Here is a 20,940-nt window from a genome sequence, read left to right on the forward strand (position 1 = left end):
CTCCATGCTGACAGCTCAGAACCTGGAGCCTGCTTCAGATTCTGTGTCTCCCTTTCTTTCTCTGCCCCCTCCCCCCACCCCGCTCATGCTCTCTCAAAAATGAATAAACGTTAAAAAAAAAAAAGTGACAGAGTCACTTCCGCTATATTCTATTGGTCAGAACCTCTGCTTTGAAGGGAGCCATCAACCCCCCTTCTCAATGGGAGGAGTTTCAAAGTCATATTGTAAGAACATGTGGGATGGGAGATCTTGTTGCTGCCCCCTTTGAAAAATACAATCTGCCACATTCTTAAAACTGTCTTCATTCCATAAAACATGCTTTAAAACTCATGCTTCATATACAGCTAATAATACGTGTGCTGATTCATTCTTATTTGTCAGCAACTCACCATCCTGATGCATGAAACACACCTATAACATGGTGCATTAGAAGAGGTATCTCTAGGAGGGAGGTACAGTTTATGACTCTGGAACCAGCCTTTGTAGAAATTGAGCCTGGGACCCTGGCCTCAATGCCCGTGATTTTAAAGCTATCTACAGAATTTCAGCTACATGGGAAAGATACACTTTTTCTGTTTCTAAAAAAATTAGCCTTATTGCAAAACTGCTTTTTATCCCATACATGAACTAGATCCAACGTTGCTGACTGTAGCAGTGCCGTGGTTTCTGTATGGGGTCACGGATATCCAGCCAAATGTTCGCCTCTGGCAGCAGGCCAGCAATGAAGGGCTGGGAGCAGCGGGGCAAAGACAACTGGACCTCCTCCCCATGCAGTGATGCCCACTGTGGTGGCCTGTCCCCTTTCAGCTGCGATTTCATTTAGTAAACAAGGCCGATGGAGGAAGACGTTTGGAGAGCCAAGTAATGACTAGTGGAGGTTTCAATCCACTTCTGGGTTGTAGGTAAAGAAGATAAAGGTTCCCCAGAAGGGAAACCAGTTCAGAGTAACTAAGTCACTCCTTCATGGCCTTGGGGATGTATAGTTTCTTACTTCTTATTTGTTTTATAAAGCTTCTCATTGATTTTAAACTTGTGGAGTCCAAGGACACTGCATTTCTGGGTAGGTTGGTGACTTCAGTTAGTGAGTCTCCGCTGCTTCTCTACGCTAAATGGTCTCATGGGACCTGAAGGGGTCTGAAACAACTCCGGGGCCAGTGGTGCAAAGCGGTTCAGGCGCTGGGCCCTTTTATGTGAGTATGATCCTGACTTCGAAAGGAACTGCAACCAACATCCCCCGCAGTCGGTGCAGAGTGCTGGTACATACCAAGAAAGAAAAGCATTTTAGCTCCAAGCCAAACTGTGAAATCCAGAAGGAGTGTTAAGTCAGGGATTCCCTCTTTGGATTTGATGCTTAGAAGGAAGATTTGAGTGCGTTTGGAATCGCAGTTCCCTGGCCCAGACTCCACTTGGGTAATTTTTTGGAGGTGGGGGGGTGGAGTCTGAACTGGCATTTTGTTCTTAAGGCACGCATCCTCAGCTGCGACACACTGCCATTAGTTTTAAATTGTTAACTTTTGTAACATGGTCTAATATTCTCAGGCGGAGGAGATAACTCAAACCATCATGGCGCCTCGCTAGATAGCTGATAGTTGAGCGTCCCCAGATTCCTTATCTCACAACATTGCCAAAGGGGATTCTTCACAAGGAACTACAGAGGCTTTCCCTGGCTCAGTTTTATTTCTTGGCATTTGCAAATATTGTTGACTAATCTCTCCTAAGATCCCTCCTCTCCTGAGACGGTCACTGAGCAGGCCCGGGAGAACAAGGCCGGAGTTGTGACTTATGAACACAGCACATCCCACAGGGCTACAGGTGGATGTCGGGGTTCCAGCTACCTCCCTGGAGGCTTGTCTTTTTCACTCATGGTAATTGGATTTAATTCAATCTTTGATGGTAAGACATTCCAGCAAATCTAAATGTTTCTGTGGCTAGAAAGGGTTAACTAGAAAGCCTGAAGACTCACAAAGGCATTTGGATGTGGGGAGAGTTATAGACCCCTCAGTAATTTCTCTATATTTTTATGTGGGTAGGTAGAAATGAACCCCTACCTTACAAATAAGACACCTTAAACTCCCCTTACTTATACACACGTATGGGACAGGCAGCCAGACAAGTTCCACCAGCAAGTGATGATTTGGTGACAGTCTTCAAAAATGTTCAGAAAAGGGGCGCCTGACTTTGGCTCAGATCATGATCTCGTGGTCTGTGAGTTTAAGCCCCATGTCGTGCTCTGTGCTGACAGCTTGGGGCCTACAGCCTGCTTCAGATTCTATGTCTCCCTCTCTCTCTGCCCCTCCCCCTCTCACACTCTGTCTCTCTCTCTTAAAAATAAGTAAACATTAAAAAAAATTTTTTTTTAATGTTAAGAAAGAGTTTCAATCTGACACAAAGGCTACTTCATTTGTGAATTAAAGGTGAATTGTGGGTTAAGTATTCTTTTGTCACTTCTTAGACTAGACAAGTAAAAATGAAGTGCTAAAATCATTGAAAATGTCTAATGATTTACTATAAGAGCCAGTGTGAAATGCATGCATTAATAAATCTTTCTCCAGCTGTGTTTCCTATCTGAGCTATGCCAGCCTGCTTTTTAAACCTGGGTTTTAAAAACTTTTTTAAAAAAAAAAAAAGCTATCTTTTAAAAATTTGCTTATATAACACTCAGTTAATAAAATGTATATTTATTTTTTAAAGTAATGTCATTACCAGGAGTCCACTTCTTTCCCTTTGACAGTAAAACAGAGTGTTTATCTTCCTATTTTCATAATGAAAACTCCCCAAGCTCAGTCTCCTCTGGCAGATTTACAACCTTTGAGCAGGAGAGCTGACAGGCATTTTAATATGAAAGGAGATATGATGTCTTTAATGTACAGTGATGTCACTTCTAACAAGGGACAAGCCGCTTTCTGCAGTACAATCACCATAACGAGGCTGACCTGGCTGCTGCAGCAAAGACCTTCTAACCCAGAGAAAGGTCACAAATGAGACAGAAAAGAAGGGACTCTGCCGACTGAGGTGGGAGGGCTCAGTGTGAGGTTGTGGTCATAAGCCTATTGTGGGTGTGCATTAGCCGCAGCAGGTTGAAGCCAGGTGCCATCAAGACAGGGCTGACCTTGAGAAGGGAAAAGGTGAGGAAGGAAGCTGGAAGGGAAATGAACATCCGCCAGGGAGTGTTAAAATAAAAGTGGGATTGCCTGTGGACCAACTTCTTTTCTCTTCGTAATCCATAGAACCCTGAATGGGTCTCAGAGCTTGAAAGTGATATTGACAGCCACCTTTAGCAGGGTGCATGATTACCGTGCCTGGAGAAATGGCAGGCAGCAAGCAAATGCTGGAAACTTGTGGTCTTTTGTGAAAGGTTTAGCGTTTTGTATAGTTTTGTGTGGTTTTGAAAGGAGCTTTAAATTCTCAGAGGCTGATATTCAAATGTCCTTGGCCTAAGCTCCCTAATTAGAACTGCCACCCACTCCCGACTGATCACGGAGGGTTTCTATCAAATATCCAAGGAACTGCCAAATGGCTAGATCCCATGTCCCTGGGAAGGGCGGGAAAGGGCCACCTGAGTTTCCCAGGAAATTCCAAAAACACCCTCTGCTACATCAGAGAATGAGGCTGCTGCTTGCTTCTCCTCGAAAACCCTAATCCTCAAAGGCTGGGTAGGCGCTCACTATTCAACCAAACTTTCATTCATTAAGCAAATTTTCTGGTAGTGTGAGGGTTAACCTAAGAACAGAAGATTTTGCCAGCTCAGAGGATAGCCAAGCATTTAAAATTTGCCAGCGCAATTAAATGTACTTCTCTTTAATTAAATGTAGGCACATTCAGCCATCTACACACTCAAAATTAAGTATCAAAGATTTATGGTGTTTAAGGAGCCAAACAGCAGAGACAAGGGTCAGAATTGACCAATATCACAAAGGACTGTAATTTTTTAAAAAATATGTTATTATCTAATTAATTTTACTGCAGTGAGACAGTGGTTATGAGCTTAAGCAGGCAGTCTTGGTCTGTGTTCTATCTCTGCTATTTACAAGTTATAGGATTTGGAAAAGTTACCTAATTTTTTTAGGCCTCAGTCTCATCATATGTGAAATGGGAATAATCATTTTACTTACCTCACATGATTTCTGTAAAAATTGATTGAGCTAATCAATGAAAACCACTTACAACCATGTCAAAAGCAGGGTTAAGCACTCAATAAATGATAGCTCCTATCACTACTAGTAATATTATTAAAAACAGATAAAAATCGAGGTGCCTCAGGTGGCTCAGTCAGTTAAGCTTCTGACTTCAGTTAGGGTCATGATCTCTCACTTGGTGAGTTTGAGTCCTGCAAGGAGGGAATCTGCTTCAAATCCTCTGTCTCTCTCTGTCTCTGCCCCTCCCCCACTCGTTTGCGCGTGCGCGCGCGCGCGCGCGCGCTCTCTCTCTCTCTCAAAAATAGACATAAAAAAACAGATAAGAATCCATATTAGTCATGTGTCTTGTATTAAAATCTCATTTGTAAGACTTCAGAATCTGTAAAATTACCTTACATATGCAGTTTATAATGGAAATTACTTTTTATTCGTGGTTGCTCAGAGGATCATGCTTTAAGCTCTAAAAGATGACATGTGGCCATAGGACCACGGGCTATCATCCTTGCCTGGTGAATCTGACATAAAAATAGGTACAAATCTGTATTCGAATTTTAATGATGACTTCTACCCCTCATTCTTGCCCTCCCACCCCTGTGCTGTTCTAACTCAGTGGCTCTCAAATTGTGATGCACACAAGAAGATCAGGGGAGTGCATTATTATTGCAAAAATCTGGGTTTGGTAAATTTGGACAGGAGCCCAGGCATGTGCAATTTTAATGCAATTGATTCTGATGCAGTCGGTATATACAGACGCTAATAGCCCACTGGAGAAGGATGCCCTACTTCCCATTTATCAAGGATTAGAAGCTGGACCTTTGGAGGAATGCATAATTTCCCTTCTCTTTCTTGGTAGGACTTGGATTGCCTTCTGCTCAGGAGTTACCTTTAGATCTAGGGGATGGGAGCAGGCCAGGTGAAAGCTAAGAGAAAACACACAAGGCAAATTTCTCAGGCCATCTCTTTCCTCTGTTCTAAGGGAAAGAGATGAGGGTTTCTTGATATTTTATTGGAGTAGGAGAGGAAATAAAGATATGGTTGGAATCTTGGCACAATATTCAAGACTGTGCATATGGCTGGAGCATCTTTTGTTGTTATCTCTTAGGTTCTAAGTGTGACAATAGGTGGGCGAGATTTAAGATTCAGTGGAAATGTGGAAACAAGCAATAGCCTTGGAACATAGGCAGCAAGGTCATAACATACCAAAGGAGCTCTTAAACTTGGACCATGGCTCACTGCAGCAGAGCACAAGACCTCATGGCCCCCATACCATACCAGCCCTTACCTTTCAAGCCTTATTGGCTCCATTTTCTGTTTGTCATCATCTGCATATGTTTATACACAACATTTTGGAATATTGCAAGACATGGTAGGCAGCATTATTAGTAAAATATTGAGTCAAAACCTTTATTAAATTCTATTACAATCTAATTTTGTCTGTAAATGACAAACAAAAGAAAGTCTTGACCTCTGGTTTCTGATCCAGCATGTAAGAAGGTTTGAAGTCATCATACCCAGCCACAAAACAAGAAAAAAGCCAAACAAGCTGAATATCAACAACTGTTCTCAGATCCATCAGAGAACTGAGGTCATACCTCTGTCCCCAGAGTTGGAGAGATGGACAGGTGGACACACAGAATCACAGCTTACCAGAGCAGAAACCTCTGGGGAAACAAGTACTGGGGCCAAAAAGCCTAAACTGTAATTAATTAGTCACTGAAAGCTCCATGTGAACAAGCTTGAGAGTTACAAATGCCAGGGTGGGGAACAATCTTAGGAGGCCTTGACACTTTTGTGAGTCTCACCTCCAAGGAGATCTACCAGGTACTTACAATGAAGATTGGAGAAAAATCTCTCTATACTTCAAGCAAGAGGATGGTAAATGAAGCCACTTTGCAGAAGTCCGGAACTCTCTGTTCTCCATAATAAGGCCTATCTTCAAGGAGACTAATTTACAAAAGCCTAACAACATGGGTTTTATCAGTGTCTGATTGGCTTGGGAAAGAGAAATACTCAACTACAGCCCTTTCTAGCCTTTCTGTCTCATCTAAGAAGGAGGGGGAAAAAAAAAAACAAGGCCAAAAACAAACTGAGAAGTATTTGTGAAGGTCATAGCCCAGGAGCATAGACTCACTAAAATACAGGCCATAATCATAGGACTATAGAATGCTTCTCCTTCTGTCACTTCTTACCAACACATCAATAAGTCTTCTGTGTAATAGCAGGGAATTACAACTGAAATAACTGCACATCTCAGGCTTTATTTAAGAAGAAGTTTCTAGGGAAACCCAACAACAGCAGAGGGGACAAAAACAAGAGCAGCAGAGGAAATTTTAGTCTCTGACACCTACAGCTACAGGAAACAGTAAACATATCCTAAGTCCAAGCCAGATAAATATAAAACTTTATACTAAAGCCCTCTTTACTTCCTTCTCTTTATCTAGTACATCATGTCCTCCTGTCAACAAAAACTTATAAGACATAGTAAAAGACAAAAATCACACCTTGAAAAGATAAAACCAGCATAAGATCCACACTCAGATATGGCAGAGACTTTGGAATTATCAGAGCAGGAATTTAGAACAATAATGAGTATTATGCTAAGGGCTCCAGTGGAAAAAGTGGGCAACATGCAAGAACAGATGGGGAATGTAAGGAGAGAGAGAGGGAAATTCTAAGAAGTATGGAAAGGAAATGTTACAAATCAAAAATATTGTAACAAACATGAAGAATGCTTAGTGATAGACTGGACACAGCCAAGGAAAGAATCAGTGAACTTGAAGATTGATGAATAAAGACTTCTAAAACAGAAATAACAAGGTGAAAAAATAGTGAAAAAGAAAGAACAGAATATCTAAACACTGTGGGAAAATTTCAAAAGGTATAAATGCTACTCATTAGTCACCATGGTGGAAGGAGAATCAATTCTCCTGACTTCATACAACCTTCAGGCAATGTAAAATAGAATACTTCCTGGGCTTTTATCACCCCTTGCTTACATTTCCCAGTGGGAGGAGAAGTAATGATTAGATTGGTGAACTTGGGAGAAAGAATTAAGCATCTCTGACAACACCATTTCTTATCCTGTCCTATGTTTCTCCACCATGCAAAAAGTGGTCTGGCTCCATTGTCAGTACCATGTTTTTCCACTTCTGCCTTTTACTGGAGGAGGAGGGTAAATTTTATTCTGGTAGAAATATTCAGAAACCTATTGTTATTCTATACTGGGTTTTTTTTATTATTTTTTTTAGCATTTATTTATTTTTGAGAGACAGAGATAGAGCACAAGTCGGGGAGGGGCAGAGAGAAGGAGACACAGTATCTGAAGCAGGCTCCAGGCTCCGAGCTGTCACCAGAGAGCCCGACGTGGGGCTTGAACTCACAAACTGTGAGATCATGACCTGAGCTGAAGTTGGATGCTTAACCGACTGAGCCACCCAGGCGCCCCTGTTACTGCATACTGTTTTAGCATAAGCTCTTTAGAAAAATGGAATCTGAGAGGAGACCTACATGCTAAATTTTATTGGGAAGGGGTGCAATTCCAAGGCAACTGGGATCAGAGAAAACACACAAGGAAGAAAATGAAGAACAAATATGAAGTGGTATATTACTAAGCTGACTACAGCTTCACACAACAGTTAAAACACAGCCAATTACCGTGTCACCTGCCACAAGCTGTGTGGATCCACCATCTCAAAAAGTTCTTTGGTGGGAGAAGGGAGAAGAATTAGATACTGTATACTGTCTCTCATTGTTCAAAGTTTGTCCCAGGTGCCCCTTACGTGTGTGTCTCATTGTAAGTTTGTCCCTTACATTTCTGGGTTGTATCACCCACTCTTCCAGGCAACCTGTGGGGAAGTCAGATTCCCACTGGGTAGGAGCAGTCAGATTCTCAGTGGGTTCCATCCGTTTGGTTGTAGGGACCAAAGTTGCTGTGGCTTTCATTTTGCTGCTCATGATGAAGGTAGTATCAGAGCAGAAGTCTCAACCTGGGAAGACAAGACCCCTGGGAATGTTAAGAGTGGGCAAGTTGCCCATAAGACAGGCAGCCATGGGCTTATCCTAGACATATTTGAAAGATGCTTCTAAGGTACAATAGCAACCCTAGCTTCTCTTAATAATCGGGGTGGATTATACCAGCCAGTATAGCTATTCCATTCCCCCCTCCCCCATCCTTCTTTTTTTCTTTCCTTTATTTATTTATTTATTTTTCCTGCGGCTCCACTAGCATGAGAAACCCAACATGGCCACGGGTTGTTGCAGCTCATAGTTTTGTGGAACCCTCACTGTTCTCTCTGAACCAGGACCCTAATTTCCTAGAACAAAGACCTCTATTCCAGTATAACCTAAGTTTGCAGAGGGTGGGGCCAACCCTGTTTTAATCACCTCTTCTCACCCTGTTGAAGAGGAAGAGATTCTCATCCTAGAGGTGTGGGGATGGCTGAACACGTGACACCCAGTGCTGGACAGATGAGACCGACAGCAGTTTATGGGTCACAGGTGTGCACAGCCTGTGGAGGAGGACAGCACATCCTGTGCAGGGCCACAAGGCGGTTGCATTCAGAAACAGAGGGAACAACCGTGGCTTCAGGAAGCCAGACTCTGTGAATCAGGCCCAAGTCCCTTCTTCTTCCATGAGCTGGTTGTAGCTCACATCCCCAGGAGCGTTAAGGGAGAGCCATTGGTGCAACAGAGGTAGGTTACATAAGGTCTAAGCCGCCTATTATAATTTTGGTGGGCTTTCTATGTCAACTAGAGCCTGATCCTGACCGTACCATTTTCATCAGATAATGTTTCTGCCCAATTTTGAGACTCATGAATCTGATAATACTGAGCTCATCGGGGAGAAATACTCTCAAGAGAAATAGCTGCCTCCAAAATCCAAAGAGGGCCAAAGTACATAGTACCTCCTAAGGGTAGGAGGTACAAAGGGCAACAATTTTTCCTTTGCTTTAGAGGGGTGGCTCTGGTATGCCTTAGGCAACTGGACCCCTAAAAACTTCACCAACGTGGAGACCCTGAATTTCTGTGGAATTAATCTTCCACCTTCCGGCACACATGTGACTTATTAGGTACCTAGGGCTTGTGCAGTCTCCTACTGATTATGTTTCATAAGCATGGTCTTACTGATATTGTGGACCAGCATGATGTTCTGTGCAATGTAAAGGTAGTCGTCATCCCAATGACAGTAGATTATGACAGACAGGAAGAGAGCTGACACAGCTCTAAGGCAAGACTGTAAAAGTGTCCTTGCCACTGTTGGGAGAGGAAACCTGCCATGATCTACAAATACCCCTGCATACGGTTTCTGGGTGTGCCAAGAACACAAAGCCATGGCCAGTCTGTCCCGGCCATTTCTCAGGGTTATGATTATAGTGAGCAGCCTTGAGGGATGAGGCAATATCTTCTCCCAGGCAAAGAGGAGCCCTACAATAAAAACAAATTTCCCAAGCTCAGTGTTCCTTTCCTGTAAGGCAACCAACTGAGTGAATCGGCATCCATCTCCGCCCATTTGTGTCATCTCCTTCACTCCCCACACTGTGAGGCTTAGAAGGTGTGGGGAACCAATGCAAATGAATATGAAATTCTGGCTACTGCTTTTTCAGTGAGTGGTAAAGTCCTTTGTGTCTGACCCAGGAGTCTCATGTCTTCTGCTAACATCCATAAAACTGTGGGCAGCCAACTTGTGAGTTTGCAAATAACATAAAACCTCAGTCCTTACGTAGTTCTTCACAGCCACATACAGGTACACCACTTCCTTCATTCTCTGCTGCTGGCTATGGACAAGAAAATCTTTGCCAAATCAATAGTCATATCTCAAGTGTTAGAGGCTTGGTGGCAATAGTAAAGGTACCACATCTGGTACAGTAGCTGTGCCTAAGTCTATCGTTTGGTTAAATTGGTAATGGTTCACTATCAGGCTCTATGATCCCTCTTAATTCTTACAGTAGCCAAAGAGAAGAATCCAAGAGAATATTATGGTAACCCCTCCATCTTTGATGCTGGTGTCAATCTCTGTAGTTCTTCAAGGATCGTGACATTACTTCTGTAATTCGCAAAAGGCGCAGGAGTTTCAGGGACTTCGACGTGCCCAGTGGTTCTCAATCGTTAGTGATTTTGCCCTAGGGCACATTTAGCAATGTCTGGAAACATTTTTGGTTGTCATAACAAAAAGGTGTTACTGGCATCCAGTGGGTTTGGTGGTGGCAGGGATGCTATTAAACATCCTACAATGCCCAGAAAAGCCCCCACAGTGAAGAAATGTCGGGATCAAAATGTCAATAGTGCTGAGACTGAGAAATCCTGCATTTAGCCCATCTTACCACAATGACCCTTCCTTTACAGGACAGGTAATCGATTTGAGGGTGCTGCCGGAATCTAAGTATATCTGTCCTGATAATGCATTTGAGAACCATGGAAATAATCGCAAAGGGGGTATCCAAAACCACTGAACCCACGGTTAGGTGGGCTTGGTCTCCATAAGCCTCTGTTCTAGCCAGGGGACTGTGCAGGTGTTTCAGACCTCCTGATATCGGTATCATCTCATACACTGTAACTAATAGTCTTTGAAAAGTCGAGGTTTGACTCTTTCCCTAGTGTATAGTTACCCTGGCAAATTGCTTCAGTTTCCCTCTGGGGAAGGATCAGAGGAATAATTACTGCATATACTTACAGTGGAATTATAGGGTCCTTCCTAAGGAGATCCAGCATCTCCTGCAATCAATGGGTTCTGGGTTTGTTAACTGGCTTAGATCTGGAAACTCAATATAGAGTGCAATTCTCCATCATGGCAGACAGTGATAGCCTTTTGCTCAACAGCTTTTGATTTTTTTAATTATTCAAATCAATTATCCCCCTAGACAGTTTCCCATTGCCATACGTTCCTGAAAGTAGGCAGCCTTGTTCATACTGGGGCATTGCAGCTCTTAATGAGGTCTCTCTTTCCTTTGGTGGTTAAGGGCTGCCACCCAGTTTTTGACAGTCCAGACATTTTTTTTTTAACACCATGGATAAGAGGGGGCCCAATTCCATGGTAACATTTCCCACTGTGAACCTAGCCTACAGAGGACAGCCACCACTGAGCTTCCCAAAGATACTGGTGCCCTACCACAACCACCACCGCTGTTTCTTCACAGCAATCCTCAACTGCATCATGAGAGGAGTCCTTCTGGGAAACATAAGTGGCAGGTTTTACAAAGTGAATCCATTCTCACACACCCACCTTTTGAGACTTCTACCCCCTATCTCAAAACTATGTCAAGAAATTTCCAATATCTCTACTCATTCATGTTAGGCTTTCATGCAAACTAGGCTTAAATGAGCCATTGCAGCAGCATGTAAGGACCAGCCCCAGGCATCCTTGTCAGAACACTGAATCCTGAGTCATGGGTAAGTGCCCATGTCAATCGGCTCTCACCTATCCAGCTTCTGCCTGCCTCCTCCCATCTAATAACCTCAAGATTCACACCCACAGTGTTTCCACAGTTCCTGCCTGCACATTTTGTCAGGTGCAACATTTCCTTTGGGAAGTAGTTTACTTCTTCCCTGGCACAGCTTGTACTTCTCTTTATATTTGCTTGGGGGCCATGAGGGGAATGGATTTTGAGGAAATCTTGAGAACAAGCATCATTTTGGGAGGCATCTACTTCAAGTGAGATCATTGATGCTTTCCAGGCAAAAGGTGGTCCTTCATCCACAACAAGGCTGTTTCTGCCATCCAGGAAGATTCAAGCTTGTCTACACAAATATCTCCACTCCAGGTTTCAATTTCCCACTCTTTCCCTATCAAGACCCTGAATTTGACCTACAAGGCCTGTTGAGGCTGCACATCAAGTTTCTTTTACAACTCTGTCACCCTGAACAAATTGTAAGTGCATATGCTTTTCAGTTGCAGGAGACGAAAGCCTCATTTAATGCTGCTATGAGGTCCTCTGGCTTTCAGAGCATGACTTAAGTTGATAATTAGATGACCTGAGTCTATTATTTTCTTTTAGCAAGGCTTCAAATGCCTCACAACAGCCACATCTACACCACAGTTGTTGCCCCTTGGAGTGGATGTGGTAGCTCCATGATTTTCCAAAGTCTTGCCCTCTACGTGTACATCGCAGGGATGTACACAGGTGAAACCACAGGTGAAAAAAGCTAGCAACTTCTCAGGCTAAGCCACTTCTCAGGACTATCACCACCTCACTTACCTGATTGCTTTCAGACAATCAAATCCTAAATCAAATCCAAAATCTGATTCTGACAGTCTCCTTTCTAGAACAATTCTACTAACTTTCTTAGTAAACAAAATCTGAGGCAGTGTGTATGCTAATGCCTTATTTATCAGTCATGTAATCCCAGGGCAGCCAGAGTCATGAAAAAGGGAAATAACGCAGGGAAAGAGGGACAGCAAATACAAGGTGGTCCATTACTAAACTGGCCACAGCTTCATAGGAAAACACAGGCAATTGCTTCATCATGTGAGAAGTATCCACACAAACTATTAGGAAACAACTTCTGAGACTAGCCCATTGTGGGGAGTGTTCTAGTTTTCTACTGCTGTGTAACAACTACCTGAGAATACAGTGGCTTAAAATTACCATTTTATTTTGCCTTCAATTCTGTGAGTCAGGAATCCAGGAAGGACTCAGCTGAGTGGTTCATCTCTGATCCATGGGGCATCAGTTATGATGGCTGGGATAGAAGATCTACTACGAAGATGGCTTCTTCACTCATATGTAGCACCTGGTCCAAGATCACTAGTAATTGATGCTGGCTCTTGGCTGGAAGCTCGGCTGGGGCTATTGCCACAAGGACTCTCCATGTGGCTTGGGCTTCTCTCAGATCATGGGTCAGTATCCAGAGAGTGCATCCCAAGAAAAATAATTCCAGGAGAACCGGACAGAAGTTTCAAGGCTTCTTATGACCTTGCCTCAGAAATGTAAGAATGTCCGCTACACTCTATTGTTCAAGTAAGGCCCTTAAGACCAGTGTAGATTCAAGGGAAGGAAAAACTAGGCTCTACTTCTCAGTGGAAAAAGTAGCAAAAAATTTGCAGCCATATTTAATCTACAGCAATCCACAGGCAAGAGAAAAGAAACAGCATATATAAGATGGTGTATTACTGAGATGTCTAGAGTTTCACAGAAAAAAACACAGCCAGTTGTTTGACTATTTCAGTCTCCAAATAGGTATTTGGGGAAACTGCCTCAGAATAGTCTACTGAGGAGAAGAAAGAAAAATTTATTTGCTAGTTCGTCACCCCCATATGGTCTCTTGTCTTTCATTGGTCAACATTTGCCAGATGAAGTGGTAACCCCTACACTTGTGGGTTCTGTCACTTAGTCACTCTACTTCCTAGGAAGCTGCTGGGGAAGCCATATTCCATGACCCATTGCATGGGTCCAGAAGTAAGTGGGAGGATTCAGAGCCTCCAGACCTCATTGGTCAAGCCCCTGTAGCTCTTGGCAGTGGTAGGCATGTTGAATCATCCTGGAGGCAGCCCTTAACCTGATAGCTAATGGTGTTAGAAACTGGTGTTGGTTATCTTAGGTGACAGGACTGGTGGACAGGGCTTCCCAGTGAGAGCAGGTAGGGTTGAGAGAATCTGGGGAGATGCATAAATTAGGTCCAATGCACACATCTAAGCCTTGTTATTCAACTTAGCTTTCATGAGTAATAAAGCAGATGTTTTTATATTCATCTAGGGTCTCTTGTGGTTGATTTAGAACCATCTGTGCCGCTCTGAATTAGTTCCAAATTTGGGAGGGGTAGTTGGGTATTTTCTGTTGCCTCTCTAGATCTCCTACCCATGTTTATTTGCCTGCTTGAGGTCTGGAAGGCTGTCTTTATAGACTGTATCTGTAGTTTTCCCTGTTTTGTAGTTTCCAGTTGATTTAGCCAATGGGATGCACCAAGAGATCAGAGGATGAGATAAAAGTAAGGTTGCCAGGGTTAGCTGTTCCTTTAACAAAGACCACAGCTCCTATCAAGCAATCTTCTACAGCAACTCTTAAATGGTTCCAGAAACTTCCTTCTCCCCTTGCCCTGTCAGGTCTAGTAGTGGGACAGCTCACCTCTGTTGCTAACCCTAGGATGCTGCACCGTACCTTGCCGGTTTCCTTTACCATGGCCCACACCTTTGTAAAGTATCCTTTTCAAAACTCTCCTTAATTGTAAGTTTGAGCGTGACTTCTGTTTCCTGTTGGAACCCTAACTGATACAGGTGGGGACAGAAATATAATTAATTATCACCCCTAGATCCTCAAAAGTAGGCCCTAATAATTACTAGTAGATTTCAAGGAAATACTCTTTAGTCATATATGAAAATAAGAGTTTTATTATTGGCTCATTGTTCTCCTATAAGCAGAAAATAAAAGACTTCATTTTTTAATCAGGCTGAGGCTCATCAGTAGAGTCCCTAGGGCTCCAGGAGACAATTGCTGAGATGGAGTGAAATGCCAATGTGTTCTCAAGGGAAATAGATGGAACTCTTCATCTCCTACCATCTGCCAGGGACGAATTGGAAGTAAAGAGGTAATGAAAACAGCTAATTTACTCTTTTTGGGAAATCAGGCAAGTCCCAACATTGATTTTATTAGGGCAAAAGGAATATTACTAAGTGGCAAATATCCATGAATACTTTTATCTGAACATAATTCAACCAACTATAACTCTAAGGCTGTGCAGTCCAATACGATAGCAGCTAGCCACATGTGTCTATTTAAATTTCAATTCGTTAAAATTAAACAAAATTTAAAATTCAGCTCCTTAGGCACACTAACCACACCATAAGGGCTCAGTAGTCACACGTGGCTGGTGGCTGCAGTGTTGGACAGCACAGACTGAACTTTCCCATCACTGAAGAATATTCTATTGGTATTCTATTGGATACCCCCTAAGAACAAACCCTACATTTCCCTAAGTTGTATTTTTAAAACTGCTGTGTTTATTGAAGTTTTGGGGTGCTAAGATATCAGATGCCAGAGAACTATATTAAGTGTGTGTGTTACGTGGAGAAGTAAAAGAGTTCTCTATTGTGATCCTTTAGAGGAAAAAAGACCTAAAGACTTATTTCAGGAATTTTTAAGCCATGTGTTATAAAATTTATTCAATTTGTTAAACAAAATAATGAAATAAGAAGATATTCAATTGAGTCTAATAATTCAATTATTGAATTAAATATGTGGGCTTTGTTCTCGGTTGCATTGTAGCAACTTAATTAATTTTGAAATTCTTGGGGTGAAGATAAGATCTTAAAAGTCATGTATAATATATTCAGAATTACTTTTGTTTTAGAATATTGAAAGAGAAAGCACGTTTTAAATAAAAGCATGAAAATAAATCAGTAAAAACATACAGCCCACCCACTCAAAGTTGTAAAGAAAAACTAACGCTTTAGGCACTTAAACCTGAAATCTATTTGAAAACAATTGGGAAGTTAATCATTAAGCATTCCGGCCTTAATGAGACCACTTATGTAAATAAAAGGTGGGGGGTGGGGGAACCCATGCAGAATTGGTAAAATATCTATGATGTTGGAATGAATTGGTACATGAGTAAATCCAAGGAAATAGCAGTCTTAGCCTAGATAAGAGGTCTTTAAATTACTTTTATGCCTCTCAGCATGCATCCTTTATATATTTTGAGATTAAACTATTGCAATTTTTACTTTTAAACTCAAACAGAGGAGCCAGAGTTTTCTTAGAAGGGCTGTCATCATGATCGGGTTGTACTACCTTCTTCTTGAAAATTTGTTAAATGCCAGACCACACGGACACTGAAAGTGTACTATTGACTATTTTAAGTTGACATGCTGCTTTCTGGAAGAAAAACAAAACCTAGGGACATGAAAGGTAAATTGAGGTCATCTTGGATGTAAGTAGGCTAAGATTGGTCAGTATAGTAAGCTGCCAGGATTTTTTAAAGGACTTTTTAAAAGCCCACAGTTTTTTTTTCTTATGACAAAAATAATTCATATTCATTGTCGACATGTTAGAAAACACAAGTGAGCAGATACAAGAATACAAAAACGACCAATTTAGCCTCCCCAGAGATAAACTCTTTTAATAGTTTGGGAGTATTCTTGCAGAATTTTTGTTTCCTTGGACAGAAACGTGTATTCATTGCAACACTTGAGGGTGTAAAGGGGAACTTTTAAGTTGAAACATGCTTTTTTTCCCCATATTTAACAACTTGTATCATTAGAAAAATTTTAAAACATCACTTTCTTAAACAGCAGTCAAATTTTTTCTAATATGTGTGAAGGCTCAACATAGCTTTGGCGTTAGGTATTCCATTTTCCCAAGTCAATTAAGAGCCTGATTCAGACTATTTGATCCAGTGATTCCCTAAACAGCTCTCAGTTTTCTGTGGTCAGACACCAGTGACAAACAAACAAACAAAGAAAACCCTCTACTGTGTTACAGGCTTCCAGTTGTGGAATGAATAAGTCACAGGAATAAAAGGCGGAGCATAGGAAATATAGTCAGTGATATTGTAATAACACTGCATGGTGATAGACAGTAGCTACACTTACAGAGAGCATAAGTTTCGACTTGCTGACTCACTCTATTGTACACCTGAGACTAATATAACATCGTGTGTCAACTATACTCGAATTAAAAAAATAAATAAATAATAACGCCCTCCACGTTTTTGCTTCCCAAAGGTCACTTTAACACTGTCGATGCCTTTTCAAATCCAAACGAGACATATTCATACGTACAAGGAAGGCAGAGGAGTTGTCTTTAAATCACTCAGAAGGAACTAAGGAAATGTTAGCCCTTCATCTTAAACTTAAACTTAAACTTCATCTTAAACTCCCCCACCATGGGGGACCTGGGTGGCTCAGTTAGTTAAGTGACCCTTGATTCCAGCTCAGGTCATGATGGTGCAATTTGTAAGATCGAGCTCTGAGGCGGGCGGCTCCAAGCTGACAGTGCAGGGCCTGCTTGGGATTCTCTCTCCCTCTCTCTCTGTCCCTCCCCCCTACTTGTATGCTCTTTCTTTCTCTCTCTCAAAATAAATAAATGAACTTTTACACAATAAAAATAAAAAAAATAAACGTGCAACACCATCCAAGATGAGAGTGTGACATTCTCTAGAGTCAACAAGGAGCATGGGTGTTGATCATGAGAGAAATGTCGTCATTCTGTGTTTTAAGACCATCCTTCCGCAAGCAATGAAAGTGGTGAGATTACTGTCACAGATAGAGGAAAAATGGTGGGTGGAGAGGAGGGAGCCCATGAGACATTCTAAGTAGGTAGATTCGACAGATCTAAGTAAGTAAACTGGTAAATGGGGAGCAATGAGGGGAGAGAAAAAATCTATGTGCTCTCCCAGGTCATTGCTTTTGACAACTGAAGCATCAACTATGGAAAGAGATAAAAATTATAGGAGAAAAGGGACACAGGAGGAGAAGCTTTGGGTCAGACAAAATGATGTCAGTTTTGATCACATTGAGTTTGAATTGCCACAGGACAGCTCAGTGTAATAAACAGTAAGTGCTTGGAAGCAGCATTCTGAAACTGAAGAAAGGGGCCTAGGCTCAGAATATAGATTTAGGACAGCATTTCCCTCATACTGCGGGACTTCACAGAGCCTTTAGTTTGACGAAGTGTACTGCAAATCTCCAGGAACAAGAGGTGTACAGCTGGCATTTCTCAAACTTATTTGAACATGGGACCTAATGGTCCTTGGAAAATTATTCTGGAGACATTGGTATGTTGGTGTCTTTGAAGGCTGGGCATGGATGAGATCCCCAAAGAAATAATGTTGAGTGGTAAGGGAAGAGTGCTAAAGATGACACTTTGGGGAATCTAGATATGTCATGGCCACAGAGTTGAAGGAGCAAAAACAGTGCTTATTTTGATTCTTCTTTATTTTAATTTTCCATCCCAATGAAAATTGCTATTGTTATACTGCCTCCGAACAAATAAAATCGTGTCTTAAATTTCAGAATTTACTCAGATGTCTTAAGGGCTTTGACAATTCCATCTTTATTCACACATTATAAAATTTCTTTTAACTCTTAGAGACTGTACCCCAAACTTAGATGTATGCTAGAGAATAGCAACATTTGACAGGTAGCCAGAAGAAGAAGCTGGAGAGGGACTTGTGGGGAAGAATCCCCACAGCCTGGGAGGAGGCCCTGCTTAGAACTGTGATGGTTAATTTTCTGTGTCAATGTAGCTACGGTGCCCAGTTGCCTAGTCAAACTGTAGTCTAGATGTTGCGATGAAGGCATTCTGGGGATGTGATTAATCTATTGTTTATAATCAGTTGCCTTTAGGTAAAGGAGATTACCTTTGATAATGTGGGTGGACTTCGTCCAACCAGCTGAAACCATTAAGAGCAAAGGCTGAGATTTCCTTAAGAAGAAGAAATTCCACCTCAGGATTGTAACATAGAAATTGTGCCTGAGAGGGGCGCCTGGGTGGCTCTGTCGATTAAGCGTCCGACTTGGGCTCAGGTCGTGATCACGCGGTTTGTGAGTTTGAGCCCCTCGTCGGGCTCTGTGCTGACAGCTCGGAGCCTGGAACCTGCTTCTGATTCTGTGTCTCCCTCTCTCTCTGCCCCTCCCCCACTCACACTCTGTCTCTGTCTGCCTCTCAAAAATGAATAAACATTGAAAGGAAGGAAGGAAGGAAGGAAGGAAGGAAAGAAGGAAGGAAGGAAGAAATTGTGCCTGGGTTTCCAGCCTGCTGGCCTGTCTCACAAATTTCAGACTTGCTAGTTCCCGCAATTCTGTGAGCCCATTCCTTAAAGTAAATCTCTCTCTCCTTCTCTCCGTAACAGATACAAAAGTTGAGCGAGGAGGGTATTTCAAGGAGTCCATGATCAGCACCCTCCACTGTCTGATTGTCTGATGCCCTAGAAGTACTAAGAAGCAAAAGAAAGATCATCAAAATAAATGGATATTTAAACTCTCCCTATGGTACTACTGTGTTTTTGAGAAGCATTTTAGTCTCTGAGAGGCATTCTGAATCAATACAATCACTTCCACACTTTGATCACTGTCACCCCTTATTCTTAGCATTGTAAATTGAAATGTTGCACTCAGGCATACGTCCCTGACAGAATTTATTCTTCTTTGCAATTCTGATAGTTCCTGGTATGGAACCCAGTGTGGCCAAGGAATGTTAAACTGTCTCATCTTTCACTTGATCATCTCTTTCATCACCTGTAACTATGAGACATATGAGGAGGACTATGAGAGTCCTCCTCGTTCAGACGTATCTTGTTTTGTTTTGTATTCTTTTCTTTTCCAGTTCTCATTGGCATCACTGCAGCCTGCTTCACTTCACCTGTAGTCTCGGAGCTTCGAGGCTAAGCAGGACTGGTGGCAGTGTGCATGAACACGATGGATTGAGGAGCATCTTGGGGAAGAACTCACTCTAAAAGAGGAGATAGGCACCTGGTGTGGGTCAGTGACAACCCCTTAGGCTCAGAAGGAGGGAGCTCTTCATCCAGTTTGGTGTCCTTCCCTCTCCATGTTCCATTTTAACATCATCCCTGTGCCTGAGTCCTTGGGAGGGACAAAAAGACAGAGAAGGCCTTTCCCACAGTTCTTTTGAGACTGTGGACACCCAAAGCAGAGCTCAACTTTGAAAAAATGCAGAATAACACAAAAGGGGATGGGAGGGAGCTGCTCACTTTATCACAGAACGTGAAAGCTTGGTGTTTGTGAATTTCAAGCATTGGCGTCCTGATAAATTTTAACAACCAGCTCTCTGGAAAAAAAAAATCAATAAAAGTCCAAATTTGTAGAACTTGTTGATTTTCATGGTGTAAACATTCTTACTATGGCTGATTTTAAGCTTCCAACGTAATGTCATCAAGCACAGAGCTTGGAATAAATAGATACAGCACATTGTTAAGTAACATTTTCATCATACAGATACAATAGGTACAAGTAAACCTTAAGAACATAGATCATAGCAGAACACTTAGGAATTGATTAGCTTAGAGTATTTATTGCTTTTGTTTTTAATAATGTATTTAATGGCAAGTTTATAGAATTTAGTTTTTAATTATGCCTGTATTTAACAACTGCAGGAAGAATTCTCGAATGTCACACCCAGGTGGTGTGAGTGGTCCTCACAACAGCTCACCATTGACATAGGGCCCCAAAGGCAGTGCATTCGGCATCACCGGCCCAGAGCTTCGGCAGTACCCGTAGCTGTGCACAGGGTTTGCCCCAGCTATGTTTATTGAATTTAATTCAAAACACTCCCAGGAAAGGTCAGCTGCCACAAGTCCACAATTCTGCTTCACCTCCGTGAATGTGGTCTTCCTCAGCTCTACTCCATGACGAAACCCAGCTGCACATCAGGCTTTAATTCCTCCCCCTTGCTGATGTAGATTTTATTCGAATGCCTTTACTTGCCCCAAACGCCTACTGAACCTTGCACATGTCTCCCAAATTCCTTTAGCTGTTGTTTGCTTTGTTTTTATACCTTGCCATCTTATTTTTCCAAATGAAATTTTTGATTTTGCATTTTTTTCCATATTAAAAAAGCAATCATGCATTTATTTTAAGAAAACAGTGGGAAAATATAGTATATTTTCATATATATATAGCATATATATATACTATATATAACAAATAGATATATAGTGTATATATAGCATATATATAACATATATATAGTATATATACGTATATATACTATGTATATAACATATATAGTATATATACGTATATATACATATATACTATGTATATAACATATACATAGTATATATATACTATATATAACATATAGTATATATATAGTATATATAGTATATATATATACTAGTATAATATATATATATA

At 41.7% G+C, this 20,940-nt stretch overlaps 1 long non-coding RNA gene across 1 annotated transcript; it reads left to right on the forward strand.

The window, feature by feature from the left end:
* The first annotated feature begins 1,701 nt into the window (after positions 1-1,701).
* LOC128314229 (uncharacterized) lies at positions 1,702-19,291 on the forward strand. The gene is made up of 3 exons (XR_008295720.1): positions 1,702-1,893; positions 14,516-14,654; positions 18,918-19,291. It is a non-coding gene; the product is annotated as an uncharacterized LOC128314229 (long non-coding RNA).
* Positions 19,292-20,940: the final 1,649 nt, after the last annotated feature.

The sequence above is a fragment of the Acinonyx jubatus genome, chromosome B1, assembly GCF_027475565.1.
Source record: "Acinonyx jubatus isolate Ajub_Pintada_27869175 chromosome B1, VMU_Ajub_asm_v1.0, whole genome shotgun sequence".
NCBI classification, from domain to species: domain Eukaryota; kingdom Metazoa; phylum Chordata; class Mammalia; order Carnivora; family Felidae; genus Acinonyx; species Acinonyx jubatus.